This window comes from Arachis ipaensis, chromosome B07, assembly GCF_000816755.2.
Source record: "Arachis ipaensis cultivar K30076 chromosome B07, Araip1.1, whole genome shotgun sequence".
Classification (NCBI taxonomy): domain Eukaryota; kingdom Viridiplantae; phylum Streptophyta; class Magnoliopsida; order Fabales; family Fabaceae; genus Arachis; species Arachis ipaensis.
This window is the reverse complement of record NC_029791.2, coordinates 29740324-29746999: the sequence shown is the minus strand read 5'-3', so window position 1 is coordinate 29746999 and position 6676 is coordinate 29740324.

Below are 6676 nucleotides of genomic sequence, written 5' to 3'. Positions count from 1 at the left end.
GCGCCAACCACCCTGCTCCGCCACCGCGCCACCGCGCCACCGTGCACCTCCCAGCACCACCACAACCACCCCCTCCCCCGCCATCTCTCAGTTCCTTAGCTTAGTTCATACGCCTACCAGGTTCCGCCGAATGCCACCTTTCTTTGATTCCTAGTTATTTTCATATTTTTTTCAGTTTATGTTTAAATTTAGGCTAGTTAGAGATGTATGTTGTAGTGGATTCTAGGTGGTTAGGTAGCTAGGATGTGGTTAGTGGATTTAGGCCTGATTCATTGCGATGTTCTTGCTACTTGTTTTATAATTTTCGCAATTCTGCTGTTGTTGTGATGTTAGTATTGTTCATATGATGTTCTTACTGTTCATGCTGCTATTGCGACTGCTCTTTCATGTTCATATTATTTATATTTATTTGCAATTTGTTTTAATTTATATGAACTATTCTGCTTGCTGTTTATTACCCGGGAACATCAAACTTTAGCCAAAATGCTGCCCAATTTTCTGTAAATCATTTTGATTCTCATTCATGTATTGGTTTTGGCATTTTCAATTTTGCTTTCCTTAGCTTTTACCAAACCAATTCATGAGTGTACGGGCCAGCATTCTTATTCCTTTTGTTTTCCCGGTTAATAAATCACATTATGGTTGATTAGATTTCACTTTTCGCTATTTTTATATCTATATGAATCATCAACAACTTGATTTCCTTGCTTGAATATGAGTTGACTGTTGCTTAAAATTGTGAAATTCTTATTACTTAGAAACCGATCATCATGCCACTTACTCTGGTTTTCTTTTTACTAACTCACTAATTTCCGCTTTCTAACCTCTTTTTCAAGTTTAACCACTTTTAACTTTCTAAATTCCCCCTCTGCTTTTTGACTAACTCTTTCAATTTTTAACTCATGGCATGATTATTATTGCCCTTAATTAGCAAGTATTCTCCTTATAATACATTTTGGATTGTAATTTCTCATCTCAGCTTTTTAACTCCAAAACACTCCAAAATGTATAATTATTCAACTCATTTCATTATTCTACTGCTCCTTTGCCATTATGTGCTTATCTTGTTAATTGGCTACTTGTTTTCCTACTTTTATTATATCCTAGATTTCTATTTTTCAGGATGACTGACATTCAAAGAAAGGGAAAAGGCAAGGCAACAACTGGCAAACGGAAAAGAGATGAATCCTCTATGTCTCTACTGGAGCTTATGCATGATGACCCCTGGCGGGAAAAGCATTTCACCCTGCAGGAGAAGGCTGACCAGCTCCTCCTTGCCAATGATCCAATTAAGTTTGCAAACAGATACTGTGAGCTGAAGTATCCAGTGTTTGCTACCTCCAGAAATCTGTACCTGGAGAGAACTTTGAAAATTTCAGAAGAACTACAGCAGTACACCTCCGATCAGATCAAACAAAGAGGCTGGTTCTTCTTGGAAAGAAATTTGACTGAGGTCAATGCTTCCTGGGTAAGAAAGTTTTACTGCAATTATTTCAAGACTTCCATGGACGTAGTGCACCCCAGAGGGAAACAGATACTGGTCACTGAAGAGGCCATTGAGGATATTCTGTGCCTTCAGCCTAAGTCAGATCAGCCTGACAATTACCAAAATGATGAAGAGGATATGAGGTTTCTGAGATTCGACTGGGACGCTGTCAAGGAAAAGATAGCCCTTGACCCTACTGTCCCATGGGTCATGGGTAAGAACACCACCATGCCTAAAGGAATCAAGCGGATATACTTGAATGATGAGGCTCGGCTCTGGCACCAGATCCTGAGTAACTTTATTATGCCGAGTGCTCATGAGACGGAGCTGCCTGCTGCTATGATCACCCTCCTCTGGTGTGTGATGGAGGGTAAGGACCTGTATCTGCCACGTTTCATCCGGCACTATATGGCCAGGGTCCATGTCAAAGGCACCCTCCCTTTCCCTTACCTGGTCACCCAGCTAGGCCGTCGAGCTGACGTGCCTTGGGAGGATGCTGATGAGAAGCCACCTGCTACGGACTGCAAGAAGATCATTCCTCACAGCAGGAACTTTTCTGGCTTTAGGCTACACACCTTCATTCGTTACTGCTTCTGATGAGACAGCCACACCTTCAGCTACCCCCTCTTCTTCCACTGCTGCACCTGCCCCACCCACTGTACCTCCAGCTGCTCCTGAGCCTATTTACCATTTGGTGCATCGACTCTTCATCCGCTTGCATCGTATGGAGCGTCGCAACAAGCGACGCTATGAGCACGTCAAGTTGATGATCCGTTCCGGCGGTGACATCCCCTCCGAGCCTGACACCCCTTCTGATACATCTGAGGTGGAGGAGGATGCTCACGAGGAGGAGACCCCCACCCAGGCTGCACAGGCAGGACCGGAGCAGGCTGCGCCACAGCAGGGGAAGCCACACCAGATACAGGCCGCAGATCCAGAGATTCCTATCCAATCAGAGCCTCCTCTACAGCAGACAGATCCTCCCATGCTCATCCAGTCTGCAGATCCTCAGGCCACTACCGAGACTCCAGCAGCCCATCCTTCCAGTGATGACACTCCTTCACACCCAACTTGAGTGAGCATCGAGGACGATGCTTTATTTTAAGTGTGGGGAGGTCGCCATCTCTAGCGTATTTTTTTGGTGAACCACTACAGACTCTTTTATCTTATTTTGCTTATTTTTCTGTATTTTTTTATTTTTATTTTTATTTTTATCTTTCAGTACTTATACATTGCTCCTTTGCTGTATTTTTACTCTATTTTTACATTTTGCACTTTAGTTTATATTTTAGCCATTTAGTTTAGTTTGTAATTCTAAACTTATTAGTTATAGAATATGTGGATTAATTAGTATAGTTTACCCCTTTTAGCATATGATAGTTTGGCTTAAATTGAAAATAAAAAGGAAGTAAACTAGAGACTTTAACATAATCAAAAATAATCCACACCTTGTATATAGAACATAACATGTTAGTTAGTTAACAACATTTCATCAAAGAGGAACACTAAAACTTTAAAGCCACCCAAAACAAATAAATTTTTTTTTACATTGAGAATAATGGGAACTCTTAAATTCTACTTGCATGACATGTATAACTGATATATGAATTTTGAGCTAGAGAACACACAGCCTGTGAGTTTTGAGTTTAATTGTATGGTTACATTCAAACCATAATTTTTATTCCCGTGTGTTTCGCCCTTCTTTTTTATTCTGATATTCTTTACTTTGTTTTAATTTATATGTCCATTTATAGAGTATAGATACATACTAAGAGATGATTGAGGCCATCATTGGAATTTTTCTCACTTATCCCAAAATTAGCCTACCTTTACATCACCCTTGTTAGCCCCTTTGAGCTTTTTAATCCCCTCTTGTTCTATAAACCACATTACTAGCCTTAAGCAGAAAAACAAAATAAAAATCCCAAGTTGAATCCTTGGTTAGCTTAAGATAGAAATTGTGTATTGTTTAAGTGTGGGAAACTTTATGGGAACATGGATGATAGAAACAAGTAGGAAAGTTAAAAAGAATAAAGATATCTCAAATTAAAAATTTTGGGAAGCATGCTCATGTGAAATCAATTGAATTACCATGTGTATTAAAAAAAATTGTAATTTTTATTTAAATAAAAGGGATACAAAAATTCCCTAATTGCAAAAAAATAAAAAAAGAATCAATGCACATGGGATAAAAAGTTAATGCATGAGCTTGCAAAATAAAAGTGAGAAAATCTGGGCAAATAGGATAAGAAACTTTAAATTACAAAATATGTATGTTAGGTGAGATCTTAGACTAATCAAGGATTCACTTATTAGCTCACTTAGCCTTATACATATACCCTTACCTTTACCTTGGCCCCATTACAACCATGAAAAAGACCTCATGATTTTTGTATGTCTGTATTCTATAATTGTTGATTGGTTAGATGAAGAACAAAGCTATAGAAAGTAAGGATAAAAAGAAGAATAGAGTGATTAACCCAATAAACACTGAGTGACTAGAGAGTAAACACAAAATCGAGTGAGGGTTCAATAGCTCATCACCATATATCTCTGCTTAAATTGTTAATTGTCTTGCAAGTTTGAAAAATATTTTTACCCATCTCAATTGTAAAAGTGCTTTAACATTATCTAGGGTTTGGCTATGCATATATGATTCCTTGAGAATGTGAATTAATTTAACTACATGTAAGTTTTATATACAAGTGAATAAAAAAATTAGAATTGCATGACTCATTTAGGTAGTTGCATTTAGATAGATTGCATTGCATGAGATTCCACCACTTTAACCTTACCTTACTCTTTATCTTGGACTTAGCAAGAGGACATGCTATTGTTTAAGTGTGGGGAGGTTGATAAACCCATATTTTATGATATATATTATGCTCAATTCAAGAGATTTATTCAATCCTTCACCCACTTATTCATGAAAATGGCATGATTTTACTTTTCTTTCCTTATTATGTGATATATGTGAAAAACATGTTTCCTATGTTTCAGAAATTATTTATTTTAATTACCTTTTATTACCATTCGATGCCATGATTTATGTGTTAAGTAGTTTCAGATCTTCTAAGGCAGGAATGACTTAAAGGATGGAAAGGAAATATACAAAAATGGAAGAAAAGCACAAAATAGAGTTTTTGAAGAAACTGGCAGCGACGCGAACGCATGGACGACGCGGCCGCATGCCTAGCGCGAAAAGACAGCGACGCAAACGCGTGACTGACGCGGACGTGCACTATGAGCAGAACACAGATGATGTGGACGCATGACCTAAGCGAACGCGTGACAAGGAAAACTCCAGATGACGCGACCGCGTGACCCACGCGGACGCGTGACAGACGCCACGCACCAGAAATTACAGAAAATGCTCCCAGCGATTTCTGAAACCCTTTTTGGCCCAGATCCAAGTCCAGAAGGCACAGATTAGAGGTTATGAAGTGGGAGAATGCATCCATATGGAGGGAGATCTCCAATTACTCACTTTTCATAGTTTAGATGTAATTCTTAGAGAGAGAGGTTCTCTCCTCTCTCTTAGGTTTTAGGATTAGGATTTCTCTTAATTTTAGGATTACTTCTCTTCAAGTGAAGGTTCAATGTTTCTCTTATTTATTTTCTACTTTTATTATATACCTTTGATTATCATTTATATTTTCAATTTAACTTATGCTACATTTATGTTATGATTTTCTTAATTAATATTATTTGAGATATTTCAGTTCATAATCGTTTTATTCTATTTATGAGTACTTTTAATTTAATTTAGATATTTTCTTCCTTTTGGCTTTGGTTAAGTAATTGGTAACACTTGAGTTGTCAAACTCAACAGTGGTTGAAATTGGCAGATTCCTAATTAATCTAGATTGCTCTAAAGCTAGTCTTCCCACAGGGATTGACTAGGACTTGAGGATCAATCTAATTAGTCCACTTGACTTAACTAAGTGGGATTAAAATCCAATTCTCATCACACCTGATAAGGATAACTAGGATAGAAATTCCAAACTCTCATACATTGCCAAGAGTTTATTTTACAGTCATTTATTTATTTTATTTGTCATTTAAATTACTTGTTCCTTACTTTCAAAACCCCAATTTACAAAACTCATAACCAATAATAAGAACATACCTCCCTGCAGTTCCTTGAGAAGACGACCCGAGGTTTAAATACTTCGGTTATCAATTTATTTAGGGATTTGTTACTTGTGACAACCAAAACGTTTATAAGAAAGAATTTTTGTTGGTTTAGAAGCTGTACTTGCAACAGGAATTTATTCTGAATTCTAGACCACACAAAAGTTCTCTCTTCAGCTCTGTTGAAGGCTTCTTCTAGCTTCTAGGTAATTTTTTCTTTAACTATATGTTTTACTCAAAATTTTGTTAATGTTTAAAAAAATGTGGGTATCTCAATGTCACAATTGTATCGTCAATACGAATTAAAAAAGATTGAAAGTAACAAATAAACAAAGAAATGCATGGTACCGGAGACAAAGTAAATTGCAGAAATTAAAACAAACAAGAAATTAAAGAGAAAATGAAGAAAAAAACATAAACATAAAAAGAAGAACAAGTAAAAGTAGAGAAATTTTATTAATAAAAACGAAAAAGAAACAAATTACAAGTGTTTAAGTTCAGAGGAATTACTTAAGATTTCCAATTCTACTCTGTGATGCCAAGGGGTTGAAAGCTTTTTTGGGTTTCTAAGTGTTTTTCAAAAGAATTGAACTCCCTATAATGTGTCCTAAAGCTCTATTTATAGACTAACCTAATGTCAGCTAACAGTTACCTTTTGTACACCACATGCGAAAAATTTGAATTGCCCCGTAACTGTTCCCGCACTTCTTGCTTAATGTCAATTTCAAAAATCAAATAAATAACCAAACTGACATAATTTAATTAAAATAAATATAAATATTATATATAGAGACATCACCATGTAACTAATTATTTTTTTATAATTTTCTTATAAAAATAAAATTTTGTCTAATATAATGCCCCCAAAATTTTTCACTTGAAGTCATACAGTGATTGAAAGTGAAAAATTTTGTTGTTTATAATAATAAAAGAAGTATATACAAACGTATGTTTATTTATTTTTTTATCTTTATTTTATTTATTTATTTATTTATTTATTTTTTTATATGTATATGTCTTTTTTGTATTATATATATATATATATATATATATATA